Genomic DNA, 20,216 nt, shown 5'->3' on the forward strand with positions numbered 1-20,216 from the left:
TGGAATAAACGAGTCAGGAGTAGGTTTTTCTGATTGAACACGGTTCTCTATTGAGGGTATTTTGTCAACAAAAACATTCTAACATAATCAATGAAAAATCTTCCAAGGAAAAACACACATCTTCTTCTCCAGATGAAACAAGAACACAATAGGATCATCTTTAAACTACAACAAACATAAATCACGGGTTTGTCACCGTCTTAGTGGTTCTTTCAGCACAGCTTCTCTCTCTCTCAGTGGCCATCTTCCAGAAATAGTTTCCCCCCTCTCTGCTGGTTCCATTCTCTCTTTTATAGGGGAAGGAGAGTATGTCATTAGTACCGTCAGCTGTGCTTAATTGACTCTGGTTACCTTGTCTCCCATGCTTTGTTGGGCTACTATCCATGAGCCCAGCCTGCCCTCTAGTGGTCCTTCCACATTATTTACTTTTCTGCTCTTTTGCACACCAATATCTCTACCTGTACATGACCATCTGATCATTTATCACTCCAGTGTTAATCTGCAAAATTGTAATTATTCGCCTACCTCCTCCTTCCTAGCCACCGTGCTTCTACACCTGCATTGCTTGCTATTTGGGGTTTTAGGCTGGGTTTCTGTACAGCACTTTGAGATATCAGCTGATGTACGAAGGGCTATATAAATACATTTGATTTGATTTATGTAAAAACCCTTCAGCAGAAACATTTTTTTAAACGTTTCTTAATTAAACCATGATTAGTGTTTTGCCGTGTCGTATCTCTAATACATCCTATAGGACAATTATCACTGAGATCATATGCAAATACTCCACTACACAAATATTTATGGGGGTTATTAGTAAGAATTAACTCAATCAATGAAGAGTTAACAGGGCCATGTGGGTTTTGAGATCAATTGAGTAAGATAAAAATCTATGCATATAAACTTAAATTGATCTGCAGCCAGGGATAGCTGATCCAGATTCAAATCCCCTAAAATGACCCAGTCCGAGGACAGAACAGGTGTTAAACATTCAAAATATTGCACCAATAGCATCAGTCATGGCAGCAGGGGGGCAGTACATACCAGCAACAAATACATTTGTATTTTGGTTTATCGACAACCAGGTCGTCAAATTTGTTGGGAATAAAAATATTTATTTAATAAGTCACTTTCTGAGCACTTTTACACTGGGCAAATATGTATGGAAGGTTTCGTTCAAATCAAAAGGGGTGTTGTCAAAAAAGCATTTGAATTCTAGTGATTTATCCTGTTTTAATAGGCACTGTTGGAACAGGATAAGACCCTGTTTTAATAGGCACTGTTGGAACAGGATAAGACCCTGTTTTAATAGGCACTGTTAGAACAGGATAACACCCTGTTTTATTAGGCACTGTTGGAACAGGATAAGACCCTGTTTTAATAGGCACTGTTGGAACAGGATAAGACCCTGTTTTAATAGGCACTGTTGGAACAGGATAAGACCCTGTTTTAATAGGCACTGTTGGAACAGGATAAGACCCTGATTTAATAGGCACTGTTTGAACAGGATAAGACCCTGTTTTAATAGGCACTGTTGGAACAGGATAAGACCCTGTTTTAATAACCCATGGAATTTACGATGCAATGATTGAAACGAAGGAGAAGCTTTATAAATTTAGTTGCTTTATTATTAACAGGAATATCTTATTAACAGACAGGCGGATGCAACTACCCTCAGAACGTGTTGGACTGCGTCCCAATACTCTTAGCAATACTTAGCAATTTAGCAATACTGCAGACCGATGATGAAAAGGAAGTAAAATAGACTTCACTCTATAAAAATATCTTCCACAACCGTAGTCTTCAGTGTAATTAAATGTAAAAGATATTGGAAGTAGCCTATGAACCGATCATAAACGAAATATAATAATGTTTGTGTGTCGCGCAAGCTCATTTCTGGGATAATTTTTTATAATTGTACATTTAATGTGTAGTGATTTTGCTGCATTTTAGCTTTTTTGATTGAGTTTTTGCCCCACCAATATTTTCATGTTCAAATCTCAGACCCGGCTCACAGCACACAGCTGGTGAGGTGAAGGGTGGAGGGTGAACCCCGGTAATGGTGTGAGATCCAGATCATCCTCTGTTACTCCAGGAGGAGGAGAGAAACGAAAGCGCTGCAGGAGGGAGGTGAAGAAGAGGAAGAGCTCAATCCTGGCCAGACCCTCCCCCAGACACACCCTACGACCTGCGAGAGAGACCAAAGATACAGAAAATAGCATGAAGTCTGTCCAAAAGGCAACATGAATTGATCTACTTCTTGCAATGAAACAATTTGTTATATAATGAAGTTAATCTACCTGCAGAAAAGGCCATGAAGGCGTCCCTCTTGACAAATCCTCTCTGCTCATCCAGAAAGTGTGAGGGGTTAAAGGTGTTGGGGCTCTCCCATTCGCTATCATCCTGAAGGACCGACGTCAGTAGAGGAATCACAGACGTCCCCTGCAGTAAGGGTGAAGCATAGGACCCCTTATTTTCAGAGTAAAAGTGATGAAACGTTGTTTAAAAGGAATGGATTGCAACTTCAGGCAGAAATATACACTTATGGCATGCCCATACTCCAATATTTCACAATAATGTGTTGTGCTCTGGATGCCGTCTTTTTGCATCCCCCAAATGTGGAATCCTTACCGATATCATGGACAGAAATGGTTTGAGAACATTCCAAGATTTGAAAGATTCATACAACTCCTTTTTTCTATATTTACTACTAAAGTCAGCTATGCTGGTCTACAGAGTCCCTTGGGAAACCCAACTACCAAACCTTACAGTGATAGATTTATAAATACACTATCTGGGCTCCCAAATGGACTGATCTCTATAATATATAAACAACTTTTGGAAAGCTTATATTCTGAGCTAGCCATTTAAACAGTATGGTCCACAGATCTAATTCAATCTGAACAATCATTTAACTGGAACAGAATATAGATGTCACGTATACTCCCTCTCCGGCGCACTAGGTCACCAGGCTGCTCATTATTATATACACACACCTGTCACCATCATTACACGCACCAGCACCTCAGACTCACCTGGACGCCATCACCTGCCTGATTACCTTCCATATATTACTCCCTTTGGTTCCTTCCCCAGGCGTTGTTTGTGTTTCATGTCTGTGTATTGTTTGTTCTCGTTTTGTATTATGTTTAGTTTATTGATTAACTCCCTGAACTTGCTTCACAACTCCCAGCTAACATGTTACAATAGAAAAATATGACCTCTGTCACGCCTTGGTCATTGTATTTTGTGTTTTCGTTATATATTTGGTTAGGCCAGGGTGTAACATGGGTTTATATATTGTATTTTCGTATTGGGGTTTGTAGTATTTGGGATTGCGGCTGAGACGGGGTGTTGTATAGGCTTGGCTGCCTGAGGCGGTTCTCAATCAGAGTCAGGTGATTCTCGTTGTCTCTGATCTAGGTAGCCGGGGTTTCTCTGTATATTTCGTGGGTGATTGTTCCTGTCTCTGTGTAGTTTCACCAGATAGGCTGTAATTAGGTTTCACGTTCCGTTTGTTGTTTTTGTATTTGTATAGTTATTTCATGTGTCATTTTTTTCATTAAAGTCATGAGTAACCACCACGCTGCATTTCGGTCCGACTCTCTTTCTACAAACGAAGAACGCCGTTACAACCTTGGCATCCTGTAATCCCAACCATACATTTATACAGGCGGGGTGGGAGGCATGGTTTCCAGGTGGGGAAGGAGGATGCGGGGGTTGGATAGGGACTGAAGGGGGGAATGGATTGGGCTTCTATTTATATGCATTTCTTTTATTGTTTTTTAATCTGTAACTTCCCTTCAGGAAAAAAAGACAATTTGAAGTTGGTCACAAAATAAACAAAGAGATTTGGATATCCAGGTATCTGACCTTTTTGATGAAATATCCCTGGAAGGTGACATCTCGGCTGGTGGTGTGAGGGACGGCCATGGGTACAATGCTGGCCAGTCTCTGGGTCTCATGGATCACTGCATCAGTGTAGGGCAGGTTCTTCTTGTCCTCTACCAAGGTTTGACGACTTCCTATGACCCTGCTGATCTCCTCCTGGACCTGATCTGAGACAGAAAGGAGGGAGGGTTGGAGTTAATACAGTGAAATGTACACTGAGTATACAAACATTAAAAACACCTGCTCTTCTTTCCATGACAGACTGACCAGGTGAAAGCTATGATCTCTTACTGTCTCTTGTTAAATCCACTTCAATCAGTGTAAATGAAGGGGAGGAGACAGGTTAACAATGGAGTTTTAAGCCTGAATACAATTTAGACGTTATTTAACCAGTTAAGAACAAATTCTTATATACAATGACGGCCTACCAAAAGGCCTCCTGAAGGGACATGGACTGGGATTAAAAATGAGTAAAATATAAATATAGGACAACACACACCACGACGAGAGAACACAACACTACATAAAGAGAGACCTAAGACAACACAGCATGGTAGCAGCACATAACATGGTACTAACATTATTGGGCAGACAACAGCACAAAGGGCAAGGTAGAGACAACAACACATCACGCAGAGCAGCCACTGTCAGTAAGACTGTCCATGATTGAGTCTTTGAATGAAGAGATTGAGATAAAACTGTCCAGTTTGAGTGTTTGTTGCAGCCCGTTCCAGTCGCAGCTCGTTCCAGTCGCAGCTCGTTCCAGTCGCAGCTCGTTCCAGTCGCAGCTCGTTCCAGTAGCAGCTCGTTCCAGTAGCAGCGCGTTCCAGTCGCAGCGCGTTCCAGTCGCAGCGCGTTCCAGTCGCAGCGCGTTCCAGTCGCAGCGCGTTCCAGTCGCAGCTCGTTCCAGTCGCAGCGCGTTCCAGTCGCAGCTCGTTCCAGTCGCAGCTCGTTCCAGTCGCAGCTCGTTCCAGTCGCAGCTCGTTCCAGTCGCAGCTAGCTGCAGCGAACTGAAAAGATGATCGACCCAGGAATGTATGCGCTTTGGGGACCTTTAACAGAATGTGACTGGCAGAATGGGTGTTGTATGTGGAGGATGACAGCTGCAGTAGTTATCTCAGATAGGGGGGAGTGAGGCTTAAGAGGGTTTTATAAATAAGCTTCAACCAGTGGGTCTTGCGACATGGATTGTGTATGTGTGCCATTCAGAGGGTGAATGGGCAAGACAAAATATTTAAGTGCCTTTGAACGGGGTATGGTGAAGGTGCCAAGCGCACCGGTTCCGGGTTGGAGCGAGCGGTCGCATTCGCACTTCGCTCTGCAGGTTGTATAACTTTTTCATTACATTTCATTATAGTACAACGGTTGATTTGTCTAATCTTAGCAATTCTTCTTAGCTAGCTACATAGCCGTCCTTGTATCAGAGATAATTGCATAATTATCGTATTTCGTCGCCCTAACGTAGCCTTCACTGCTATTCGCCCAGGAGCTAGCAAGCGCTAGCTAACGCACACAGATTAGCATCACTGTAGTGCTATTCACTCAACTGTACGACTTGATTAGTCTAGTGTTAGCTAGCTACATAGCTGTCTTTGTTTCCAAGATAATTGTGTAGTTTAGTAGCCTTGGAGTGATTATCTTAATTCACTGAGGTTCGCTAGCCAGCTATTTGTCGTCCTTAACGTAGGAGACTCTGCTAGCTAGCCAACAGCTAACAGCTAACAGCTAGCCAACAACAACCCGGTCGCATTCCGCTTCGCTCCACAGTTAGTATCACATTTTCATTTCATTTCATTACAGTACAACGGTTTGATTTGTTTGATCGTAGCTAGCTACATAGCCGTCTTTGTTTCAAAGATAATTGTGTAGTCTAGAGCGATTTCCTAGGTTAGCTAGCCAGCTATTGTCGTTCTTTTAGCAACGTAACGTAAACAACACTGCTAGCTAGCCAGCTAGCCCCGATTAGCAGCACTGTAGAAACTATTACACTCAACGGAACGACTTGATTAGTGTAGTGTCAACAACGCAGCCACTGCCAGCTAGCCTACTTTAGCAGTACTGTATCATTTTAATCATTTTAGTCAATAAGACTCTTGCTACGTAAGCTTAACTTTCTGAACATTCGAGACGTGTAGTCCACTTGTCATTCCAATCTCCTTGCATTAGCGTAGCCTTTTCTGTAGCCTGTCAACTATGTGTCTGTCTATCCCTGTTCTCTCCTCTCTGCACAGACCATACAAACGCTCCACACCGCGTGGCCGCGACCACCTAATCTGGTGGTCCCAGCGCGTACGACCCACGTGGAGTTCCAGGTCTCCGGTAGCCTCTGGAACTGCCGATCTGCGGCCAACAAGGCAGAGTTCATCTCAGCCTATGCCTCCCTCCAGTCCCTTGACTTCTTGGCACTGACGGAAACATGGATCACCACAGATAACACTGCTACTCCTACTGCTCTCTCCTCGTCCGCCCACGTGTTCTCGCACACCCCGAGAGCTTCTGGTCAGCGGGGTGGTGGCACCGGGATCCTCATCTCTCCCAAGTGGTCTTTCTCTCTTTCTCCCCTTACCCATCTGTCTATCGCCTCCTTTGAATTCCATGCTGTCACAGTTACCAGCCCTTTCAAGCTTAACATCCTTATCATTTATCGCCCTCCAGGTTCCCTCGGAGAGTTCATCAATGAGCTTGATGCCTTGATAAGCTCCTTTCCTGAGGACGGCTCACCTCTCACAGTTCTGGGCGACTTTAACCTCCCCACGTCTACCTTTGACTCATTCCTCTCTGCCTCCTTCTTTCCACTCCTCTCCTCTTTTGACCTCACCCTCTCACCTTCCCCCTACTCACAAGGCAGGCAATACGCTTGACCTCATCTTTACTAGATGCTGTTCTTCCACTAACCTCATTGCAACTCCCCTCCAAGTCTCCGACCACTACCTTGTATCCTTTTCCCTCTCGCTCTCATCCAACACTTCCCACACTGCCCCTACTCGGATGGTATCGCGCCGTCCCAACCTTCGCTCTCTCTCCCCCGCTACTCTCTCCTCTTCCATCCTATCATCTCTTCCCTCTGCTCAAACTTTCTCCAACCTATCTCCTGATTCTGCCTCCTCAACCCTCCTCTCCTCCCTTACTGCATCCTTTGACTCCCTATGTCCCCTATCCTCCAGGCCGGCTCGGTCCTCCCCTCCCGCTCCGTGGCTCGACGACTCCTTGCGAGCTCACAGAACAGGGCTCCGGGCAGCCGAGGCGGAAATGGAGGAAAACTCGCCTCCCCTGCGGACCTGGCATCCTTTCACTCCCTCCTCTCTACATTTTCCTCCTCTGTCTCTGCTGCTAAAGCCACTTTCTACCATTCTAAATTCCAAGCATCTGCCTCTAACCCTAGGAAGCTCTTTGCCACCTTCTCCTCCCTCCTGAATCCTCCCCCCTCCTCCCTCTCTGCAGATGACTTCGTCAACCATTTTGAAAAGAAGGTCGACGACATCCGATCCTCGTTGCTAAGTCAAACGACACCGCTGGTTCTGCTCACACTGCCCTACCCTATGCTCTGACCTCTTTCTCCCCTCTCTCTCCAGATGAAATCTCGCGTCTTGTGACGGCCGGCCGCCCAACAACCTGCCCGCTTGACCCTATCCCCTCCTCTCTTCTCCAGACCATTTCCGGAGACCTTCTCCCTTACCTCACCTCGCTCATCAACTCATCCCTGACCGCTGGCTACGTCCCTCCCGTCTTCAAGAGAGCGAGAGTTGCACCCCTTCTGAAAAAACCTACACTCGATCCCTCCGATGTCAACAACTACAGACCAGTATCCCTTCTCTCTTTTCTCTCCAAAACTCTTGAGCGTGCCGTCCTTGGCCAGCTCTACCGCTATCTCTCTCAGAATGACCTTCTTGATCCAAATCAGTCAGGTTTCAAGACTAGTCATTCAACTGAGACTGCTCTTCTCTGTATCACGGAGGCGCTCCGCACTGCTAAAGCTAACTCTCTCTCCTCTGCTCTCATCCTTCTAGACCTATCGGCTGCCTTCGATACTGTGAACCATCAGATCCTCCTCTCCACCCTCTCCGAGTTGGGCATCTCCGGCGCGGCCCACGCTTGGATTGCGTCCTACCTGACAGGTCGCTCCTACCAGGTGGCGTGGCGAGAATCTGTCTCCTCACCACGCGCTCTCACCACTGGTGTCCCCCAGGGCTCTGTTCTAGGCCCTCTCTTATTCTCGCTATACACCAAGTCACTTGGCTCTGTCATAACCTCACATGGTCTCTCCTATCATTGCTATGCAGACGACACACAATTAATCTTCTCCTTTCCCCCTTCTGATGACCAGGTGGCGAATCGCATCTCTGCATGTCTGGCAGACATATCAGTGTGGATGACGGATCACCACCTCAAGCTGAACCTCAGCAAGACGGAGCTCCTCTTCCTCCCGGGGAAGGACTGCCCGTTCCATGATCTCGCCATCACGGTTGACAACTCCATTGTGTCCTCCTCCCAGAGCGCTAAGAACCTTGGCGTGATCCTGGACAACACCCTGACGTTCTCAACTAACATCAAGGCGGTGTCCCGTTCCTGTAGGTTCATGCTCTACAACATCCGCAGAGTACGACCCTGCCTCACACAGGAAGCGGCGCAGGTCCTAATCCAGGCACTTGTCATCTCCCGTCTTGATTACTGCAACTCGCTGTTGGCTGGGCTCCCTGCCTGTGCCATTAAACCCCTACAACTCATCCAGAACGCCGCAGCCCGTCTGGTGTTCAACCTTCCCAAGTTCTCTCACGTCACCCCGCTCCTCTGCTCTCTCCACTGGCTTCCAGTTGAAGCTCGCATCCGCTACAAGACCATGGTGCTTGCCTACGGAGCTGTGAGGGGAACGGCACCTCAGTACCTCCAGGCTCTGATCAGGCCCTACACCCAAACAAGGGCACTGCATTCATCCACCTCTGGCCTGCTCGCCTCCCTACCACTGAGGAAGTACAGTTCCGCTCAGCCCAGTCAAAACTGTTCGCTGCTCTGGCCCCCAATGGTGGAACAAACTCCCTCACGACGCCAGGACAGCGGAGTCAATCACCACCTTCCGGAGACACCTGAAACCCCACCTCTTCAAGGAATACCTAGGATAGGGTAAGTAAGGGTAAGTAATCCTTCTCACCTCCCCCAAAAAAAAAAAAGATTTAGATGCAAGTGGCTGTTCCACTGGATGTCATAAGGTGTATGCACCAATTTGTAAGTCGCTCTGGATAAGAGCGTCTGCTAAATGACTTAAATGTAAATGTAAATGTAATGTATGTGTCAAGAACTGCAACGCAGCTGGGTTTTTCACACTCAACAGTTTCCAGTGTGTATCAAGAATAGTCCACCGCCCAAAGGACATCCAGCCATCTTGACAACTGTCAAAAGCATTGGATTCAACATGGGCCAGCATCTCTGGAATGCTTTCGAAACCTTCTAGAGTCCATGCACCAACAATTTGAGACTGTTCTGAGGAAGATGTTCCTCAGTTAACGTTTAACCTTCATTAACCAAGCCATCCTTGTCTAGTTTCATAATATATTCTTCAATCTGGCTCTTTGCCAATGTTTATAACTTGTAACACCATGAGTGCTTTACTGTTTCATGTCTGTGTGTCACAGGTGGCACCTTAATTCGGGAGGACGGGCTCATAATAATGGCTGGAATGGAATCGAACACATGGTTTCCATATTTTTGATACCACCAGCCGTTATTATGAGCCGTCCTCCACTCAGCAGCCTCCTGTGGTGTGTGTGTGTGCGTTCATGTGTTTGTGTTTATATCAATTCTTACCCTGTATATGGGGGTACTTGGCCATTAGCAGCAGACCCCAGCGCAGGGTTGTCCCGGTGGTGTCGGTACCAGCACCAAACAGGTTACCAACACTAAATACCAGGTTGTCGTCATGGTAGAAAGAATCCATATTGCCAGATTCCTAACAGAAACAAACCCTCAGATGACATGAGTTATGTACAGTCAGTCTTTCCTCAACTCTGAGCCAAGAGAAACTGACATGCATAGTATTGATATTAGCCCTCTGATTACAATGAAGAGATACATGTGTCATGCTGTTCTGGGCAGCTTAAGTTGGCCCTTATTTTGACTGGACAATAATTAAGATAAGATCAAACTAGAGCTTGCTTTGTGGAGAGTGGTGCTTGTACACCTGCATTGCTTGCTGTTTTAGGCTGGGTTTCGTTACAGCACTTTGACATCAGCTGATGTAAGAAGGATTTTATAAATACATTTGATTGAAAAAAAGCAGAGCATCTATTTATCACGGACAATCCTCTTCAAATCTTTACAATCATTGAATCAATATGTTCTGACCATGAGAGTTTACAATCTAAAGTAACACCAAGTAATTTAATATCTGTGGTCCTTCTGTGGCTCAGTTGGTAGAGCATGGTGCTTGTAACGCCAAGGTAGTGGGTTCGATTCCCGGGACCACCCATACGTAGAATGTATGCACACATGACTGTAAGTCGCTTTGGATAAAAGCGTCAGCTAAATGGCATATATTATATATTATTATATTATATCTTCAGCCACACCATTGATTGCCAGATTCAGCTGAGGTCCAGAACTTAGGGAATGATTTTTATCAATACAATGCTTCATTTTGGATATGTTCAGGACCAGTTTATTAGTGGCCACCCATTCTCAAACTGACTGCAACTCTTTGTTTAGTGTTGCAGTGATTTCACTAGCTGTGATTGCTGACGGGTTGAATCATCAGCATACATGGGCACACAGGCTCTGTTTAATGCCAGTGGCAGGTCATTGGTAAAAATAGAAAAGAGTAGAGGGCCAAGAGAGCTGCCATGCAGTACACCACACTTTACATGTTTAACATTAGAGAAGCTTCCATTAAATAAACCCCCCTTGGGTTCTATTACATAGATTTCCATATTGTGGATTCAGAGCTGAGGTTGAAAAGCCATAACACATAGGATTATTCAACACGTTATGGTCACTAATATTAAAGGCTGCACTGAAATATTTTTTAAACCAATCATCAGTCATCTGTGCCAGTGCATGTTCAGTGCCCTTCTCTATAAGCATTCTGAAAGTCTTAATTTGTTTACAGAGAAATAGCATTGAATTTGGTCAAACACCATTTTTTCCAACAGTTTGCTAAGAGCTGCCAGTAAGCTGACAGGTTGGCTGTTAGAACCAGGCCTGAGGACAAACACTTATCTAGGCTCAGATTAAAGGCATGACAGTTGTCAATGCCAGGTGGTTTGTCATTATTGATCGACAATAATTTCTTCACCTCACCTTCAGCCAGTCAGATGTGCAACCAGACTTATTAGCCACATCTCTATCAACTATACAGTTGTTCAATTCCTCATCAATCCATGGAGCCAGTTTCTTAAAAGGTACATGTTTATCAATAACTAGAAGAAGCAATTTCATAAATGCATCAAGTGCAGCGTCTGGATGCTCCTTATTAATCATATCAGACCAACAAATATTTTTTAACATCATCTAAGGCACTGAGATGCAGTGCCTTAGACCTCTGCGCCACTCAGGAGCCCCCATCAAGCATTTCACACACATTATCTGGATACTGACAGTTAGAACTTGGTGGCCTATAAGAGCTACACTAAAATAGGCTTTAGAGGAGGCAGGTGAACCTGCAATAAGACGAGATCCTCTCTAAGCATTACAGGGATATGGCTCTGAATATGTACAGCAACAACTCCCCCATATGCATTCCTGTGTCTTCTGTAGATGTTATATCATTGTATTGCTGATGATGTATCAAATGAATTATCTATGTGAGTCTCATAAATGGCTAATATATGAATACATATCTGATGTTAGCAAGTTATTAATTGTATTAACCTTATTTCTAAGGCTACATATATTAAAACGTCTTATGGGCAGGTGGGACGGTAGTTACATCACAAATGGTCCTTTTGTTCGATAATATCCTTTATATCAATAAAAACTCAGTTTAGCTGGCACGCTTCAGTCAATAATCCACACAGTTTCCCTCCATAAAAATGCATACAAAATGAATCCCAAACATTACTAATAAACTTTTCCAAACAAGTCAAACAACGTTTATAATCAAACCTTAGGTTCCCTGATACGTAAATAAACAATAACATTTAAGACGGAGAATCGTTATTGTCTTTACCAGAGAAAAATACCAAAGAACGCGCTCTCTTTCACACGCTTGGAAACACTATAGCGAAATGGGAGCCACCTAGAAAAAATACAATTTCTGGCTCATTTTTCCAAAAACCCAGCATGAAACTCTTTCTAAAGACTGTTGACATCTAGTGGAAGCCCTAGGAACTGCAATCTGGGAGGATTTATAATAAAAGTGATAGCCATTGAAAATAGTGGTAGGCTGAATTTCTTTTTTTGGGGGATGGTTTGTCCTCGGTGTGTCGCCTGCCATATCAGTTCTGTTAAACACAGACATCATTTGAACAGTTTTAGAAACTTTAGAGTGTTTTCTATCCAAATGTACCATTAAAATTATATGGTTAATATAATTAATATGTGCTATTTTTTGCCATTTCCTGTGTAGCTTATCAGAGATGAAAATAACAAAAGCAAACAAAACAGATAATCAACACATTCTTTTAAATCAGCTTGAGGAACTGTTTTAGTGTTTGAGTCTGAGTTTACATGTGATTCTACTGATACAGAGAACTAGTTAGATCCCTCAGCTGGCATTCAGTCAAACTGGTTGAATCAACATTTTCCACATAATTTTAATTAAATTATGTTGAATCGACGTCGAATAGATGTTGAATTGACGTCTGTGCCCAGTGGGATGTTAGTGTTGGACAACTGAAGTTAGTTGAGTTTTTCAGCAGTAAAGTGAACCACAAGGTGGTGTAATAAGTACTATAAACCCGGCAGTTTTGTTCCTGGATACTGATTATCCGAATGTCTTGGTAACTTAGACAATATACCACTAGTGTGGCGCAAAATTACTTATTTACTGTTCTAATTATGTTGGTATCAAGTTTATAACACCAGCAAAGCACCTCTGGGTTTTGTGGAATATGGCCAATATACAAGGACTGTATACAGGCACTGCACTTCGCGTCGTGCAGTGCCTTAGCTGTGGTAAATTGACCAGATACCACACCCCCTCTGACCTTATTGATTAATTCTATTCTGTATAGTCATACTGAGCAATATTAATCGATATTAATTGTTATGAATGAGTGAGATGCAGATTCTGCATGAAGTCTTCATACCTCCAGGGTTTGCTTTCGGACGAGGAACGACTCCACAAAGCCTCTACACATATGAGGGTTCAGAGTCTCCTTCAGGCCCCTCGCCAGCTCTGTCACCTCCATCTTCAAATCAGCAACATTCTTTTTCAGATGTGTCAGGTTGTTTATCCACGGACCCAACCAGGGAAACATGTTGTACATCTACACAGAGATTCAGGTAGAATACACATAAAACAATATTATATTAATTATAACACACCACAACTATGATTAGATCATTAAATACAAATGTGATGCACATAAATATGTAATTATTAGTTGTGAGCACCAATAGTGATATTCAATATTATTTGATATCGATATGAACAAGGCATATTGTAATGTCAGTTTATTATTTGTACTATTCTGTAAAAAGAACAGAATACTTTTCCTGCATACACAAAACCCTCAAACAGACCTCACAGGCTCTAAATTTAGCATATTTAATTAATTGCCTGTTGATGGTCCTATAATATAGGCCTCCCTAACTAACCAGTATGAATACAATATTATAATAACAGAATATTCACACCTGGCCCAACCGACAATCTTGCTAACAGTTGTCTGAACTTCAAAGAGCCATGGAAGTGAACAGAAAAGTGAACATACACAGGTGCAATATATTTTATGCAACCCGATACGATATGGATTCACAAAAATGGTACTGATAGTGATATAATTTTGTATATCGGTGCCCATCACTAGTGATTATTTAACCATATTATATATAATAATTAAAATGATATAATTAATTGTACAAAATATTTTATCAATTTAGCAGACGCTCTTATCCAGAGCGATTCACAGTTAGTGCATTCATCTTAAGATAGCTTGGTGGGACAATCACATGTCACAGGCATAGTAAGTGCACTTTTCTCAAAGTAGTTTTGAGGAAAAAGTCAGCAAAGTCAGAGCTAGAAACCTGTTGTTCAGGAACTTTTTTGGGGGGGGTGGGGGCGAGGGGTTTATTTAAGATACTTTTTGAGGAGGTGGAGTTTCAGGTGTTTTCAGAAGATGGGCAGGGACTCTGCTGTCCTAGCTTCAGGGGGAAGCAGTATCCACCATTGGTGTGCCAGGACAAAGAACTTGGACTGGGCTATGAGGATTTTATTTGTTATGAATATTGTATATAATGATGTATAAGCAGCTTGGTAATGGGTTATAAACTGTACAATAATGGTTTATAATACGTTTACTGGCCCATCAAGTAAAGTATAACTGAGTATGTACATTTTAATTTGCAAGAATTCATAACAGGTGTTCTGTGTCCTTGTTTTATTGATTGCACTGAGACAGACATTATTTACTCAGAAAATACAGTAAAAACATAATGGTCTGAATAAGCAGACTACCTGAATTGATGCAGAACCTATAAGGTGAACATTCTCATTGACCCTGTCCACCATGCCTGTGAATAGGGGGTCAGTGTATTCAAACCGGCTGCCGTAGACAATGGCCGAGATTATGTTGGAGACGGCATAAAGCACAGGCTGTGCTGTGTCAAATGCCTTACCTGTAATAGACAAAACATCTAATTAATTACAAAATAAGCTTTCCAGAACCCACACGATCACTTAGCAAGCCAATTAGCTATTTACTAATAATGTGGTTTAAAATAGCCTGATTTGTAACCAGGCAATTAAGCCTAGGCATTTACATTACATTTAAGTCATTTAGCAGACGCTCTTATCCAGAGCGACTTACAAATTGGTGCAAACACCTATGACAGCCAGTGGAACAGCCACTTGCATCTAAATCTTGTTGGGGGGAGAAGGGGGGGGGTGAGAAGGATTACTTACCCTTACTTACCCTATCCTAGGTATTCCTTGAAGAGGTGGGGTTTCAGGTGTCTTTCAGGTATAGGCATCCCCTATAAATACATCATACTACTTCTACCACTAGCATAGAGATACTGATTCTCTTACCCTCATGTTTTTCCAACACTTCAATCAGGTAGGGGATTTCCTCTAAGATTTTCTCCTCACTCCCTTTCTTGCCCATCCCAAAGTCTCTAAGGTTTGTCAGGGCAAAGCGCCTCATCTCTTTCCATGAGTCTCCATTGGCAAACAGAATCCCTGTAGAGAACGTAGTTTGTTTCCATGACAATTCAAAGTGTAATATGAATAAATTATATTTACTATAAAATTATATATATATATATATATATATATATATATATATATAATCTGCCAAAGTATCTCTGCATCCTTTCTGGTCATGATCATCTGTAACTATTTTAGAGATTTATATTATTTGCAGAGGATGACAGCCTGATCTCTGCATTCACCATTCTCGCCTGATCTCTGCATTCACCATTCTAGCCTGATCTCTGCATTCACCGTTCTTGCCTGATCTTTACATTCACCATTCTAGTCTGATCTTTGCATTCACCATTCTAGCCTGATCTCTGCATTCACCATTCTTGCCTGATCTTTACATTCACCATTCTAGTCTGATCTTTGCATTCACCATTCTAGCCTGATCTCTGCATTCACCATTCTCGCCTGATCTTTACATTCACCATTCTAGCCTGATCTTTGCATTCACCATTCTAGCCTGATCTCTGCATTCACCATTCTAGCCTGATCTTTATATTCACCATTCTAGCCTGATCTTTACATTCACCATTCTAGCCTGATCTCTGCATTCACCATTCTAGCCTGATCTTTACATTCACCATTCTAGCCTGATCTTTACATTCACCATTCTAGCCTGATCTCTGCATTCACCATTCTAGTCTGATCTCTGCATTCACCATTCTAGCCTGATCTCTGCATTCACCATTCTTGCCTGATCTTTACATTCACCATTCTAGCCTGATCTCTGCATTCACCATTCTAGCCTGATCTCTGCATTCACCATTCTAGCCTGATCTCTGCATTCACACTTCTAGCCTGATCTTTACATTCACCATTCTAGCCTGATCTTTACATTCACCATTCTAGCCTGATCTTTACATTCACCATTCTAGCCTGATCTCTGCATTCACCAATCTAGCCTGACCTCTGCATTCACCATTCTAGTCTGATCTTTACATTCACCATTCTAGTCTCAAATGTCAGAAATTAGTGGTATTATTAAAAATTAACTTGTCAGCTATTGGATCACTTTCAACCAATCAGAGGACAGCCTAATTCAAACATAGTATTTGGCAACATTGTTTGTAAACCCAACCACTGTTTCTGCGAGGGCACTGATTGGACCAGACATTTTCTGGCTAATTCCAAAAGCCAATCTACTGGATAAAGGGCAGGCTGATACATGCAGCAAAACAGAATGGTGAATGCAGCAATCAGACTTGTTCCACCAGGCTAGAATAAGACTTTCAACAGATTGTAATGCATTTAAATTCCAACTCATCTCTAAGTGTCTGAAATTGATTGTGTATCTCAATAAAGTTTATTTAAAGTAACTGTTAGGTGGAAATCTCTCTTTTAAAAGTTCATAATTTGTTATCTCACACCCACAATGTTGTTGACTCATCCTATGCTCATATTTGTGGCCAACACATACATTGGAGAACAAACGCATGGATTACTGTTTTAGCTTGTTCATAGACTGCTTCAGATTAAGGAAATCAATAAGACAGGTTATCATTTGGGTGAACTATCCCTTTAAGAATAGGATATAGCCAGCAGAAGAGTAAAATATCATTACCATGTCCTTGATTGAAATCATAGAACACAGGTGTGATGTCCCTGTCCCCAAAGTCCTCTGCCTGGTTGACCAGCGCCTGCTTGACCATCTTGTATCCTGCCAGAACAACCACTTTCTTGGGTCCAAAGTGAACCGTGAAGATGGAACCATATTTCTTGGAGAGCTGGACAGATAAAGTATACATAAAGTACACCAGAGACTCAGTTATGTCTCATAATATTATATGACTAAGCACATAACTGGACATCACATACAGCTTGTTTAACATGTTTCAGTCAAGAAATAGCATGAAGACAGTGGTTTACAGTTTATGTCAGACCAACGTTCAAATACCAGTCAATGTAATTGAATTACTTACAACAATTAGTATTTAGACAAAGTTTTTATTGGAAATACATTTGGAAAGTATTGGTGTCAAGCTCCACTCCCAATGTCACCGGTCTACTAACCACTGGTCCTGGCAACCCATCATAATGCACACCTGGCAACCCATCTTTATACACACCTGGCAACCATCATTATGCACACATGGCAACCATCATTATGTACACCTGGCAACCATCTTTATGCACACCTGGCAACCATCATTGTGCACACCTGGCAACCATCATTGTACACACCTGGCAACCCATCATTATGCACACCTGGCAACCCATCATTATGCACACCTGGCAACCCATCATTATGCACACCTGGCAACCATCATTACGCACACATGGCAACCCATCTTTATGCACACATGGCAACCATCATTACGCACACCTGCGACTCATCATCAGTCACACCTGGACTTCATTACTCCCTTGATTACTTACCCTTTAAAAAGCACTATTTTATAATCCGTCATCAGATAGTATTGTTCGTCTGGTCATGTCATTAACTGCTCCGGTCATTAACTGCACCGGTCATTAACTGCACCGGTCATTAACTGCACTGGTCATTAACTGCTCCGGTCATTAACTGCACCGGTCATTAACTGCTCCGGTCATTAACTGCTCCGGTCATTAACTGCACGGTCATTAACTGCACGGTCATTAACTGCTCCGGTCATTAACTGCTCCGGTCATTAACTGCACCGGTCATTAACTGCACTGGTCATTAACTGCACCAGTCATTAACTGCACCGGTCATTAACTGCACCAGTCATTAACTGCACGGTCATTAACTGCACGGTCATTAACTGCACGGTCATTAACTGCACGGTCATTAACTGCACGGTCATTAACTGCTCCGGTCATTAACTGCACGGTCATTAACTGCTCCGGTCATTAACTGCTCCGGTCATTAACTGCACTGGTCATTAACTGCTCCGGTCATTAACTGCACCAGTCATTAACTGCACCGGTCATTAACTGCACCGGTCATTAACTGCTCCGGTCATTAACTGCACCAGTCATTAACTGCACCGGTCATTAACTGCACCAGTCATTAACTGCTCCGGTCATTAACTGCACCAGTCATTAACTGCACCGGTCATTAACTGCACCGGTCATTAACTGCTCCGGTCATTAACTGCTCCGGTCATTAACTGCACTGGTCATTAACTGCTCCGGTCATTAACTGCACCAGTCATTAACTGCACGGTCATTAACTGCACCGGTCATTAACTGCTCCGGTCATTAACTGCACCAGTCATTAACTGCACGGTCATTAACTGCACGGTCATTAACTGCTCCGGTCATTAACTGCACCGGTCATTAACTGCACGGTCATTAACTGCACGGTCATTAACTGCTCCGGTCATTAACTGCACCAGTCATTAACTGCACGGTCATTAACTGCACCGGTCATTAACTGCTCCGGTCATTAACTGCACGGTCATTAACTGCACCGGTCATTAACTGCACGGTCATTAACTGTTCGGTCATTAACTGCACGGTCATTAACTGCACCAGTCATTAACTGCACGGTCATTAACTGCACCAGTCATTAACTGCTCCGGTCATTAACTGCACGGTCATTAACTGCACCGGTCATTAACTGCACGGTCATTAACTGCTCGGTCATTAACTGCACGGTCATTAACTGCACCAGTCATTAACTGCACGGTCATTAACTGCACCAGTCATTAACTGCTCCGGTCATTAACTGCACGGTCATTAACTGCTCCGGTCATTAACTGCACGGTCATTAACTGCTCCGGTCATTAACTGCTCCGGTCATTAACTGCACCAGTCATTAACTGCACGGTCATTAACTGCACCGGTCATTAACTGCACCGGTCATTAACTGCACGGTCATTAACTGCACCGGTCATTAACTGCACGGTCATTAACTGCACCGGTCATTAACTGCACTGGTCATTAACTGCACCGGTCATTAACTGATCCTATGTTACAAGTGGCATGTATTTACAACTACTTGTTGTTTTTATTTGATGCAGTTGTTTTTGGCTGTGTATTACCGAATACTCAAACACAAAATGTCAAATACTTAAGTACACTATGTATTTGAACCCAGGTCTGTTATAACAAGATCCCTGAAGGGATATTTCTAGGGTGCATCTCGGACGCCAAAGACGTGGATGTCGATTATGTCAGCCCCCCGCACCTCTCTGATTCAGAGGGGTTGTGTTAAATGCGGAAGACACATTTCAGTTGAATGAGTTCAGTTGTACAAATGACCAGGTATCCCCTTTACATTCAATATTCTAAAGTGACCTCATCTCTTTCCTTGCAACACATTGGTCACTGTCACAAAGTATTTTGTCCATAGCCTGGTTCCCAACAAAAAACATCTGGGACCAGGCTACTTGGGCAGGACACATCTATTGAAATACACTACAGAATAGAACACTAAACAACATTAACCAGCTAATAGCATATACAATGTGCCAGAGTTCATTCATCAGTTTGCTTACTGAACTTTTCAATCCTGGTGAAATAGCAAGAAACAGATCAAATCTCACAGGTCAAGTCAACCTCAACATGTTTTGTTCTGAAAGCAAAGGATGACTTCATCTTACCTCGCAGAGAGTGCAGTAGGGCTTCTTGAGGTCCAGCTGGAGCATGTTACCAAGCAGGGGCAGCGGCCTCGGTCCTGGAGGCTCCTTCCCTGTTCCTCAGAGCTGGAACCAGAGGAGCGGAGGTAGAGGACCAGTAGAAACAGCACAGTACCCAGCAGTGTCACTGTGCTTGATGTCTGTAGAAGACCTTCTATAAGAGACATCTTCAGACTGAGCTCATACACCTTATACTGGGCTAAAATACAACACACCAATGCTCCGTTATGGAACAAGTGTGTGTGCTCAGAGAACTTCCACGACAACAGAACTCCAATGAATGCTATTTGTATAACCTCCCCACCCCACCCTATTGGAGCAAGATGGGAAGAGGGAGGGTACAACCTCAGAGGAGGAGCTAAACAATGCAACTCCAGCAGCTCTGTCTACATATCATATAATTGTGAAACTCA

General features: G+C 43.3%; 1 pseudogene across 1 annotated transcript; it reads right to left on the reverse strand.

Moving 5' to 3' along the window:
- Positions 1 to 1,602: 1,602 nt before the first annotated feature.
- On the reverse strand, positions 1,603 to 19,982 carry LOC127930147 (cytochrome P450 2K4-like; annotated as a pseudogene). The gene is made up of 9 exons (XR_008137046.1): positions 19,768 to 19,982; positions 16,803 to 16,965; positions 15,071 to 15,220; positions 14,498 to 14,658; positions 13,128 to 13,307; positions 9,691 to 9,832; positions 3,874 to 4,058; positions 2,301 to 2,442; positions 1,603 to 2,188 (listed from the first exon to the last, which is right to left on the reverse strand). The product of XR_008137046.1 is annotated as a cytochrome P450 2K4-like (transcript).
- Between the last annotated feature and the right edge of the window lie 234 nt (positions 19,983 to 20,216).

Source organism: Oncorhynchus keta, chromosome 5 (genome assembly GCF_023373465.1).
Source record: "Oncorhynchus keta strain PuntledgeMale-10-30-2019 chromosome 5, Oket_V2, whole genome shotgun sequence".
NCBI lineage: Eukaryota > Metazoa > Chordata > Actinopteri > Salmoniformes > Salmonidae > Oncorhynchus > Oncorhynchus keta.